Raw genomic sequence first — 13,018 nt, forward strand, 5'->3', positions numbered from 1 at the left:
GCCCCATAATAATTGGGTTAGACCAGGGGATACAACATCTGAATAATAGGTACTCAAGAAAGAGAACAGAGAAATCAGAGAGGAGGAAGTTATCAGATGAACAGTTAAAGAATTGAAAGACGTTACTTTCCACATTGAAATGTCCCACCTAGAGCCAGCACAGTGAGTGAAAACAGACCCACAACGAGAAATATTACATCTTCGAGGTACACCAGAAAATCTGGGATAAAGAAAAGAACAGATCTGAGAAAGGAAACAAAACTAATTAAACATAGAGAAAGACTTAGGAATCCAAATGATTTGAGACCTATTAGCAGCTACCCAGAACTCGAAGGCAGTGAAGAGATATCTTTAAGATTCGCCAGTCCAAGTTCGATGCAGGATACTGGATGCTTGGGGCTGGTACACTGGGATGACCCAGAGGGATGGTATGGGGAGGGAAGAGGGAGGAGGGTTCAGGATGGGGAACACATGTATACCTGTGGCAGACTCATGTTGATATATGGCAAAACCAATACAATATTGTAAAGTTAAAAAATTAAAAAAAAATAAAAAGATTCTGGGGAAATATTACTTATAGCCTGTTGCTGCTGCTGCTAAGTTGCTTCAGTCGTGTCCGACTCTGTGCGACCCCATAGATGGCAACCCACCAGGCTCCCCCGTCCCTGGAATTCTCCAGGCAAGAACACTGGAGTGGGTTGTCATTTCCTTCTCCAATGCATGAAAGTGAAAAGTGAAAGTGAAGTCGCTCAGTCATGTCCGACTCCTAGTGACCCCATGGACTGCAGCCTACGAGGCTCCTCTGTCCATGGGATTTTCCAGGCAAGAGTACTGGAGTGGGGTGCCATTGCCTTCTCCGACTTACAGCCTAGAACCCCCCAATATAGCCCAGCTATCCATGATGTAGGAAAGCAAAGACATTTTCAAGCATGCAAATTCTTCAGAAATTAATTTCCCAACTACAGGAAATGGTGGCTGTATTTAAGAAGTTATTGAGGGATGTACTTCACCAAAATTAAGAAATAAACCAAGGAGGAAAACATGGGCTGAAAAGACACAGCTCAGGCAAAAGTGAAGGGAATCTGAGGATGATGGTGAAAAGAAGTCCTGGGCAGACACTGTGCACTTGCGGGCACAACAACCAGTCCAGATTGGAGTGGGTCCAGAGACTCCCAGAGAGATGTTGGCAAAACGAAAGCACTAGAACATCCAAAGCACTTAATGTATTGAGTGAGGATTTCATAGTGGGGGCGGGGGAGGGGGATGTTTGGAGCTGAATTAATATGTACCTAGAAACTAAGCATTCAAACAAATAAACTGAAATTATTAACTTCCAGGAAGCAAAAAGTTTTGCAAGAAAGGAACACTAATATGACATTATATGACTCATTTATGAGCAGTATTTACAAAGCCTTAATGACTTATTAAGGCTTCCCAGGTGGCTCAGTGGTAAAGAATCCGCCTGCAATGCTGGAGAGGTGCGTTCGATCCCTGGGTTGGGAAGATTGCCTGGAGAAGGAAATTTGGCAATGCATTTCAGTATTCTTGCCTGGAAAATTCCATGGACAGAGGAGCCTGGCAGGCTACAGTCCATGGGGTCGCACGACTTAGGGACTAAACAGCAATGACGATGACTTCATAATCTTAATAAGTCTAAATAACTAAAATTATGATATAATTATATTAGGGAATGAGGAATGGGACATACGAACCAGTGGTAATGGTGGTGGTGTGTAAGTGTAAAAGAGAGATAAATCTTCAGAGATAAATCTACTGAAGCCAGTAGAAAATATGCAAAACAGAAAAATCAGTAAGTAGCAATATAATCATGTTTTTCAAAATATGCTGGAAAATACAAAGAAATCAGTTAAAAGCGTAAAAAGTGAGGCAAGAAAATGGGTTGGAGGGAGCAAGAGACTACTATTTTTGTTTCTTGTAATAAGTCTTGCAAAATGTTTAAACATAGAAAGAAACCCGAAAAAATAGAAAGGGAATTGTCTGGCAGTCTGGTGTTTAGGACTCGGTGGTTTCACTGCTGTGGGCCCAGGTTTGAGCCCTGGTGGGGAACTAAGATCCCACAAGTGTGCATGGCTGGGGGAAAAAAAAAGAAGGAAGAAGGAAGGAAGGGACAGAGAGAGAGAAAGAGGTGGGAGGGAGAAAGAAAGAAAGAAGAGGGAAGGAAAGAAAGAAAGGGAAGGGAAGGAAGGTAGAGAGGAAGTAAAAAGAGACTACCCATTGGGGGAAAATGTTCAAAGTGAAACTATTGAAAACTTGTTTTGAGAGTCTTAATTTGTTTTGTTTTTGGCTTTATTTTTATTTATTTATTTATTTTTGGTTGTTCTGGGTCGGTGTTGCTGCTCTCAGCCTTTCTCTAGTTGGGAGGGGTGGGGGCCCACTCTCTAGTTGTGGCCCATAGACTTAATTGCCCCTCAGCATGTGGGATCTTCCCAGACCATGGGTTGAACCTGTGTCCCCGGCATTGACGAGCAGATTCCTAACCACTGGACAGCCAGGGAAGTCCTTGAGAGTCTTTGCTTTTAAAAATCTGTCCCCCAGGCAGTCCTGGAGCTCCTACTGACGGGATTCTTTCCCTGAATGGTGGAAGTTTCTGAGCTGTGAGTTGCAGAGGATAGAGTCAGGCCGCAGCAAATCTGTCCAGAGGCATTGAATGTTTAGACCCCATGGTGTCTTACTTGAGGGCCCTTTCTCAGAGCATACTTTCCCTTGTTTTATATGCAATTTTAACACATTTGGTTACTAGGAATTTAATATAACCAAAAAAAAAAAGAACTCTAGATTAAGAACTGTGAGACCTGGGTTGAAGTTCTCTTTCTAGTTACAATGACGTGTATTAATTTGTGAGCTAAATCATTAGTTTCTCAATCTGTAAAACCAATAATAATATTCCTATTATCTCAAAGTGTTGATGGGAAGTTTGTATTTGTCAGAACTCTTTTGGTTACAAATGACAGAAACTCAGAAGCCCAACTCAGACCAGTTTCAACACAGCAAAAATAAATGAAAAATGGATATGTATGGTGGAGTGAACTCGTGCAAGCTCAAAAGTCTAGAATTCAGATGTTTAGACAATATTGTTTCAGGTCTATGTCCCTCCATCTCCCAGCTATTTTTCTGCATGTTAGGATCTTGGCAGTAAGATAGACGGGCAGCTCCAGGTTTACCCGATTTTATAGCATTAAGATTGGAGAAGGCAATGGCACCCCACTCCAGTACTCTTGCCTGGAAAATCCCATGGACGGAGGAGCCTAGTGGACTGCAGTCCATGCGGTCATGAAGAGTCGGATACGACTGAGCGTCTTCACTTTCACTTTTCACTTTCATGCATTGGAGAAGAAAATGGCAACCCACTCCAGTGTTCTTGCCTGGAGAATCCCAGGGATGGAGGAGCCTGGTGGGCTGCCGTCTATGAGGTCACACAGAGTCGGACACGACTGAAGTGACTTAGCAGAGCAGAGCAGAAGATAATCTTCAGAAGTACTGTTTCCTTGACCAATCTGAAAAATCCTAGGACAGATTCGATAGGCCCGGTTTGGGTCATGTGTCCATCCTTGAACCAGTCTTTGGTGAGGGAGATGGAGTATTCTGATTGGTCAGGCCCAACCCTAGCGCTATTGACAATGACGTCAACTGCAAAGGTCCCATAAGCATTTTGCAACTGCTAAAGTGTAGTGCAAATGTAAGTAGCATTTATCATCTGCTGATAGTAGATTAGAAACTGTATTAGAAGGGAAGACAGTCTGTCATAAGTAAGCTCTACCTAAGAGCAAAGAGAAGTGGGAGCCAATATTAGGGAAACTGATAAGAAAAACGATTAAAATCCTATATGAAACTTTAGACGTGCAGTATTCTGAGACATTTGTTGTACAAATTGCTTTATAATCTTTACCCTATTGTTATCAATTGAGCAAATTTTTGTGTATGTTGAAAAATTAGTGCTTGCCTATGTGTTTAACTTGTCCATCTACAATGACTTTTCTCGAAGTTTCCAGATAGTTGGTGATTTAACAGGGACTCTGTCCTAGAGAAAAGTTTATCTCATGGGGAAGATTGTGTAGATTTATTACATGGCAGTGTAGAATCAGAACTAAATCAATCTTTTACACAATAAACTCTACACAAAAATGAAGTTTTCACTCCCACTCTCAAAGACAGAATATTGAATTGGGTGGGTCTATTGAAATAGGACAATACTCATGTTTTCACGTTAAGCTTGCTTGGCCAGATCTGCTGAGCTAAAAATATACCCACTTTACCTACGTATAGTATGTAAATACATCTCTCCCTGGAGATCTGGCTTTAATATTTTGAGTTCTCTTTTGCAGTTTCCTTTTTAGCAGCGTGTATGTTGGTGGGACCTGCCCCTGGCAGCACAAAGCACAAGGTTTTTCTTGGATTTTCATATCGACAGTGCTTATCACAGAAGATGACATGTTTCACCCTTTCTCCCATATCACACACAGCTCTGACATTAGATTCACCTGTTGCTACAGGACATTCTAGGAGCTTCTGTTCAGTCGGATCTCCTCCCCAGCTGATCTATATCTCAACTCATTAGGAATGTCAGTATACATCATGTAATGTCTGTGATCACAGCTTGTCCCAAGTTATGACTTTATTAGGAAGAAGAAGAAGGAGAATGAGGAGAAGGAAGGAGAAAGAATGGATAATACATAGTTCATTTATGAACTTTCCAGATTTTCATCGCTCCCCTCAATCCATTTGCTCTAATTCTTTTTTTTTTTAATTGGAGTATCATTGCTTTACAATGTTGTGTTGGTTTCTGCTGTACAACAAAGTGAATCCCCTCTTCCTTGGATTTCCTTCCCATTTAGGTCAACACAGAGCAATGAGTAGAGTTCCCTGTGCTGTATAGTCTGTCCTCATTAGTTACCTATTTTATACATCAGTTCAGTTCAGTTGCTCAGTCATGTTTGACTCTTTGTGACCCCATGAATCGCAGCATGCCAGGCCTCCTTGTCCATTACCAACTCCCAGAGTTTACTCAAACTCATGTCCATTGAGTTGGTGATGCCATCCAGCCATCTTATCCTCTGTCGTCCCCTTCTCCTCCTGCCCTCAATCTTTCCCAGCATCAGGGTCTTTTCCAATGAGTCAACTATTTGCATGAGGTGGCCAAAGTATTGTAGTTTCAGCTTTAGCATCAGTATTTCCAATGAACACCCAGGACTGATCTCCTTTAGGATGGACTGGCTGAACCTCCTTGCAGTCCAAGGAACTGTCAAGAGTCTTCTCCAACACCACAGTTCAAAAGCATCAATTCTTCAGCACTCAGCTTTCTTCACAGTCCAACTCTCACATCCATACATGACTGCTGGAAAAACCATAGCCTTGACTAGATGGACCTTTGTTGGCAAAGTAATGTATCTGCTTTTTAATATGCTTTCTAGGTTGGTCCTAACTTTCCTTCCAAGGAGTAAGTGTCTTTTAATTTCATGGCTGCAATCACCATCTGCAGTGATTTTTGAGCCCCCCAAAATAAAGTCTGACACTGTTTCCCCATCTATTTGCCATGAAGTGATGGGACCAGATGCCATGATCTTAGTTTTCTGAATGTTGAGCCTTAAGCCAACTTTTTCACTCTCCTCTATAGTAGTGTATATATGTCAATCCCAATCTGCCAATGCGTCCGTCTCACCCACCCCATTTCCTCTAATTCTTCATTTTATCTAGGTCATTCATTGTTTTGGATCACTATTTTGTACCAATTTGTATGTACCGTGCCATGCTCAGTAGCTCAGGTGTGTCCTACTCTTTACAACCCCGTGAACTGTAGCCCACCAGGCTCCTCTGCCTATGGAAGTTTCCAGGCAAGAATAATGGAGTGGGTTGCCATTTCTTACTCCAGTGGATCTTCCCAACCCAGGGATCAAACTGGCATCTCCTGTATTACCACTGGGAAGCCCACCAATTTGTATACATATCACTAATTCCTTGAAGCTCTGTGCTGTTCATCTTCTTATAAAAATGGATTACTATTTACTTACACAGTTTTAATAGAAAGCAAAGTGTCAATACCCAAAGTATTCATAATTCTAATCTATTTAGCGCCACAAAAAAAATGGAAGTCTTTGCAGGAGGCAATCCCATTGGTGAGAGGTTAGTTTCCACAAAGAATGTATAACTTGGGAGGCAAATAATTATCACACACTGAAGAGTGCTATCACACCAGGAGAGGGAGATTAGGAGAGAAATTTAAGGGTGCAAAGAGAAGGGGGATAGGTAGTTTGGCAGAAAAAGGTGATGGTTAATTGCAGAGTTATGGGAAGTGGCCATGAGGGAGAAAGCAGAGGGATAGAGCTCAGGGTGGAATTCAGCAGTCCAACTAGGGGAAAATAGTTATGTTTGTTTATGTTTCCATGGCAACCAAAGTACCTTAGAAATAGGAAATAGGCCAGGTGGAGAAATAAAGAGAAGTGCAAATCCCCAAATCACAACATCCTTAATTGGTTGCAGATTTTCTTTGTGTTAACTTTATAGAGATCACTTGTTTTTAGATTTCATATTTAATTTTTTTCTTGCAAGATACCTATTTGTTTGGGGGAAGTTAAGAACTACCTCTGAAGAAAGGGGTTTGTATACTGATTTCATTTCCATTCAGTCCTGGAATTTTATAAAATAGATATTATTCAAAATGGAGATGACTGGAACACTCTTCTTCATATTTTTAACTTCCTTCTTGTAACAGGTCAGGAAAATCCTCTAAAAAGTCTATCCAGAGCAGAGCAAAGTTGGTCATGGACATGTGACTGCTGACATGTTAGCATAAATATATCTTGTCAATTCAGAGTTAAACTGTAATCTCCTAGTGCTGTGCTCAGTAGCTCAGTCATGTCCAACTCTTTGAAACCCCCTGGAATGTATAGCCCTACAGGCTCCTCTGTCCATGGAATTTTCCAGGCAAGAATGCTGGAGTGGGTTGCCATTTCCTTCTCCAGGGGATCTTCCTGACCCAGGGATTGAACCTGCATCTCCTGCATTGGCAGGAGATGGATTTTTTACCACTGTGCCACCTGGGAACCCTGGTCTCCTAGTAAGGGGCTATATATTTACAGGAGGCCTACACTCTTTCCATGCTCATCTGTCCTTCACACTGACACTGGAATTATCTTACATATACTGTTTAATGGCCTTCCTTTGCCTGCAGAATATAGGACTAAACTCTAAATGCATTCGAAACCCTCCTCAATCTCCTTGATATTCTCATCTCTGATTATATTCTTCATCGTTCTTCTCCATCAACTTATTTTCCAAGTCTCAGTTCAAAGCCACTACCTCCATGAAGGGGCTTCCCTCGTAGCTCAGTCGGTAAAAATCCTCTTGCAGTGCAGGAGACCCGGGTTTGATTCCTGGGTTGGGAAGATTCCCTGGAGAAGGAAATGGCAACCCACTTCAGTATGCTTGCCTGGAGTATCCCGTGGACAGAGGAGCCTGACAGGCCACAGTCCATGGGGTCACAAGAGTCAGACACGACTTAGCAAATAAACCACCACTAAAAATAAATGTTTAGTTATTTTCCTGTCTGTTTCTTCCTTTAGCATGGAAGTTCCCTGAAGGCTGCTTCCAATCTTTTTTTTTAAAATAAATCCTTATTTATTTATTTTTGGTTGCACTGGGTCTTCGTTGCTGCACGTGAGCTTTAATTGCGGCAAGGTGGGGCTACTCTTCGTTGCAGTGTGTGGGCTTCTCACTGCAGTAGCTTCTCTTTTGTGGAGCACAAGCTCTAGGGCATGTGGTTTTAGCAGTTGCGGCCCACGGATCTAGTTGCCCTGAGACGTGTGGGATCTTCCTAGAGTAGGGATCGAACCTGTGTCCCCTGGATTGGCAGGCAGGTGCTTAACCAGTGGGCCACCAGGGAAGCCCACAATTTTAAAATCTGTTAATATCATTCTTCCATCTTTCCTCCATACCTATCATTCAACCAATCAACAATCAACAAATATTTATTGATCACTTAATCTGTGCCAAAGAGTGGGAATGAGTAATTCTCCTTTTATAATAATAATGGCAATAATTAAGAAGAGAATAATGGTTAATGTTCACCGAGCACTTACTATTGTATCATATACTGTGAGAAGTTTTACACTTTTTGCTTTGAAATAATTATAGACTCACAGAAAGCTGAGGCAGTAGAATATAGAGTACTATTTGCTCTTCATTCTGCTTCCCCTATGGTAATATCTCATAGAATTGTAGCACAATATGAAAACCAGGACATTGACATGGAACAGTATTTTTAACTAGACTCTGGATCTGATTCAGCTTTTGCCATTTCTTGGTATGCATCCTTTCACATGTTTGTAGTTCTATGCAGTTTTTAAACCACATAGATTCATGGAACCACCACCGCAGTCAAGATAAAGAACTGTTCTACCACCACAACAGATGCGCCCTTACTTAATACTTGTGAGCAACACACACACATCATCCCTGACGCAACAGCCATCAATCATCTCTCGCTCTCTAGAGTTTTGTCATTCAAGAATGTCATTATCAATGGAATCATATAGTGATTGACTGTTTTCATATTTTATGTTTTTTAATTTTTTAATGAAATGCAATGCTGTGTTAGTTTCAGGGGTACAGAGAAATGATTCAGATGGGTAGATAGATTTCTTTTTTTAATTTAACCTTTTAAATTAATTTATTTTAATTGGAGGATAATTACAATATTATGATGTTTTTGCCATACATCGACATGCATCAGCCACAGGTGCACATTTTGTCCCCCTATCCTGAACCCCCCTCCCACCTCCCTCTCCACCCTATCCCTCTGGGTTGTCCCAGAGCACCAGCTTTGAGTGCCCTGCTTCATGCATCAAACTTGGCACTGGTTGTCTATTTTACATATGGTGATATACATGTTTCAATACTCTTCTTTATAATCATCCCACCCTCGCCTTCTCCCACATAGTCCAAGAGTCTGTTCTTTACACCTGTGTCTCTTTTGCTGCCTTGTGTATAGGGTCGTCATTACCATCTTTCTAAATTCCATATATATGTGTTAATATACTGTTTTAGTGTTTCTCTTTCTGGCTTACTTCACTCTGTATAATAGGCTCCAGTTTCATCCACCTCATTAGAACTGACTCAAATGTGTTCTTTTTTATAGCTGAGTAATAGTCCATTGTGTATATGTACCACAACTTCCTTATCCATTTGCCTGCTGATGGACATCTAGGTTGCTTCCATGTCCTAGCTATTGTAAACAGTGCTGCAATGAACATTGGGGTACACGTGCCTCTTTCAATTCTGGTTTCCTCACTGTGTATGCCCAGCAGTGGGATTGCTGGGTCCTATGGCTATAGATAGATTCCTTTTCAAATTATTTTCCATTAAAAGTTATTACAAGCATAACCTCTAATTCCCTGTGCTGTACAGTAGGTGCTTGTTGGTATCCATTTTATACATTGTAGCGCTCTGCTCAGTCAGTGAATCGGGTCTGACTCTTTGTGACCCCATGGACTGTAGCCCATCAGGCTCCTCTGTCCATGGAATTTCCCAGGCAAGAATATTGGAGTAGGTTGTCATTTCCTTCTCCAGGGGATCTTCCTGACTCAGGAGTCAAACCTGCATCTCCTGCATTGACAGGCAGATTCTCTTCCACTGAGCCACCTAGGAAGCCTATAAATGGTAATATGTATCTGTTAATCCCAAACTCCTAATTTTTCCCTTCTCCCCTCCACTTTCCCCTTTGGTAAATATAAGTTCACTTGCTAAGTCTTTGAATCTGTTTCTGTTTGTAAATAAGTTCATTTCTATCATTTTTTTTTTAGATTCCATATGTAAGTGATATCATATATTTGTCTTTGACTTAGCATCGTAATCTCTAGGTCCATCCATGTTGTTGCAAATGGCATTATTTCATTCTTTTTATGGCTGAGCGCACATACATGTATATTTCACATCTTCTTTATCCACTTGTTGGTTGATAGACGGGTTACTTGCGTGTCTTGGCTATTGTAAACTGTGCTGCTATGAACATTGGGGTACTTGTATCTTTTTTCTTTTTTGGCTGCTGCTGGCTCTAGTTGCAGCATGTGAACTTTTAGTTGTGGTATATGGGATCTAGTTCCCTGGCCAGCAATCCATCCCACGTCCCCTGCACTGAGAGTGTAGAGTCTTAGCTGCTGGGCCATCAGGAAAGTTCCCATGTATCTTTTCTAATTAGGGTTTTTTCTTTTCCAGATATCATATTTACATTTAAATTCATGATTAATTTTGAATAAACTTTTGTATAAGATATGAGATTTAGGTTAAGGTTCTTCTTTTTCTTTCTTTTGCCTATAGATATTCAATTTCTCCAGCACCACTTATTGAAAATGATATTCTTTCTCTGTTGAATTGTTTTGTCCCTTTGTGAAAATTCAGTTGGGCATAGTTGTGTGGGTTTATTCCTGGGTCTTCTGGTCTGTTCCATTTATCTATGTGCCCATAAGCCTTAACATAAGATGGTGATTCCTCCCACTTTACTCTTTCAAAATTGTTTTAACTGTTCTAGCTTCTTGGCCTCCTCACATAAATTTTATTTTATTTATTTGTTTGTTTTAGAGAAACATCATATTTAATGTTAAAGTTTAGCCCTCTCCAGCATCGGGCATGGAATTGTAGAAGCAGGGATGGGTAGGTAATCTCCATGGAGCCTCACGTGTCAAAGAGGATGAGGAGGGTTTTTCAAACAGAAAACCCCCATAACCTCAGTCAGGGCAAAGTCCAGAATGGCATAACAGAAGAGCTGCTGCTTCAGAAACAGTTTTCTGGCATAACCAATGATCAAACTGCCAAACACTTCCAAAGCTGGCCCCTGAACCAGCCGCACCAATTATGGCAGCCACACCACCAGTAAACTTGGCCACTGTGTCAATGTCTTGTCTAGCCAAGTTCCGCCTGGCCACCTGGATTGGGACACTGCTGTAGGAAGGCTGTTCAAATGGGACCTCTGAAGAAGTCAGACACAGGACTCATTAGACCTGGTACGAGAGCAGATCAGAGCAGGAGGAATAAGTAGTGCCCTGGTGGTCTGCATTTTTTCAGTCTCTTAGTTTTAACTCTGGTTTCCTTGGTGGCTCAGATGATAAAGAATCTGCCCGCAATTCGGAAGACCTGGGTTCAATCCCTGGATCAGGAAGATTCCCTGGAGAAGGAAATGGCAGCCCACTCCAGTATTTATGCCTGGGAAATTCCATGGACAGAGGAGCCTGGTGGGCTACAGTTCATGGAGTCACAGAGTCAGACACAACTGAGCAACTTCAGCTTTAGCTCTAGGACTCCATATAAATTTTAGGTTAAATTTGTCTCTACCTACAAAAAGAATCTTGCTTGGATCTTGAATTTTAACATTTTTATGTGTTTTCTTCATTTATTTTGTTTTTATTAAATTTCTATTTATTACTTATTCTATTGTATGCCCCACAGATGGTCAGAATACTTCAATTTTCTTGCATTTTTAAGAGATAGGACAAGCCCACTTTTGGCATAGTGGTCACCAAGCTGTTTCTATACATGATATTTACATGTGTTCTTTAAACTTCATAGTAACTCTAAGAAAAAGATATACTAGTACTTCCTCCATTTGACAGATGAGAAAAATGAAGCATGAATGGAATAAATAATTTGTCCAATATCTCATAGCTGGCAAGTGGTGGAACTAGGATTTGAACCTAAGCAGTCTAATTCTAGAACACACATTGATCCTCTGTGTATGTTTCTTTTCTTTGAAAGTAATTATTTCATTCAAAACATTTTAAAAATATTTTCTTTTATTTGTTTATCTGGCTGTGCCAGGTCTTAGTTGCAGCATGCAGGATCTTTTTAGTTGTAGCAAGTAAACTCTTAGTTGCAGCCGGTGGGATCTAGTTCCTTGAGGAAGGATTGAACCCAGGCCCCCAGTACTGGGAGTCTTAGGCACTGGATCACCAAGGAAATCCCAAAACACTTTGAGTGTCTATTATGTGCCAGGGACTATTCTGGTGCTAGGGCTATAGCAGCCATGAGTATAATAAAATAAGGCAGTGAATAAAACAAAATTTCTGCCCTCATAAAGCTTCTTTCCTAACAAAGGGGAGAAATTATGGCATGAATGCAATAATTATTTTATTACAGGATTACTTTATTATTGTGTCTATAGTAGGGGCATGAAAAAGTGAAAGTCACATAGTCATTTCTGACTCTTTTTGATCCCTGCCCTGCTCCTCTGTCCATGGAATTCTTCAGGCAAGAGTACTGGAGTGGGTTGCCATTTCCTTATCCAGGGGATCTTCCCAACCCAGGGATTGAACCCGGGTCTCCTGCATTGCAGGCAGATTCTTTACCAACTGAGCCACTAGGGAAGCCCATATTAGGGGCATAGCCATGCTTAGATACAGGGGCTGGGATCTCACCCAAAAGATACGCCTATTCATTGAATCAGGCTTCCCTGATGGCTTAACGGGTAAAGAATCCATCTGCAACGCAGGAGACACAGGAGATACAGGTTCGGTTCTGGGTGGGGACGATCCCCTGGAGAAGGAAATGGCAACCACTCCAGTATTCTTGCCTGAAAAATCCCATGGAAGAGAAGCCTGGTGGACTACAGTCCAAAGGGTCACAAAGAGTCGGACATAGCTGAGCGACTGAACACACACACACACACGTTCATTGAATCATTCACCGTAGTCCTGCCAATTTTCTGGGGTCGGGAAAATCCCTCATTTGGGAACCAGAAACAGACTAGAAGACCCAGGGGGATAGAAAGCTAAGCCACCAAGGTGACACAACTGTCTAGACATTAGCTCTTGTGTGGTGGGAAATAAAAGCACACCTGCTCCCAGTGAGTGTTCAGGGGACAGAGGAAACAGGAACATATGCAAAGTGCTTGGGTATTTGCCCAGTCTGAGTGGGTTACAGATCACTCAGACCAAGCCCATGAGTTAGCTAGAAAAGGATCAGGAAATCAGACTCTTCTATACCGTTTTCTAAAAATCATTTTATTGAAATATAC

This window comes from Bos taurus, chromosome 15 (genome assembly GCF_002263795.3).
Source record: "Bos taurus isolate L1 Dominette 01449 registration number 42190680 breed Hereford chromosome 15, ARS-UCD2.0, whole genome shotgun sequence".
Taxonomy (NCBI): Eukaryota; Metazoa; Chordata; class Mammalia; order Artiodactyla; family Bovidae; genus Bos; species Bos taurus.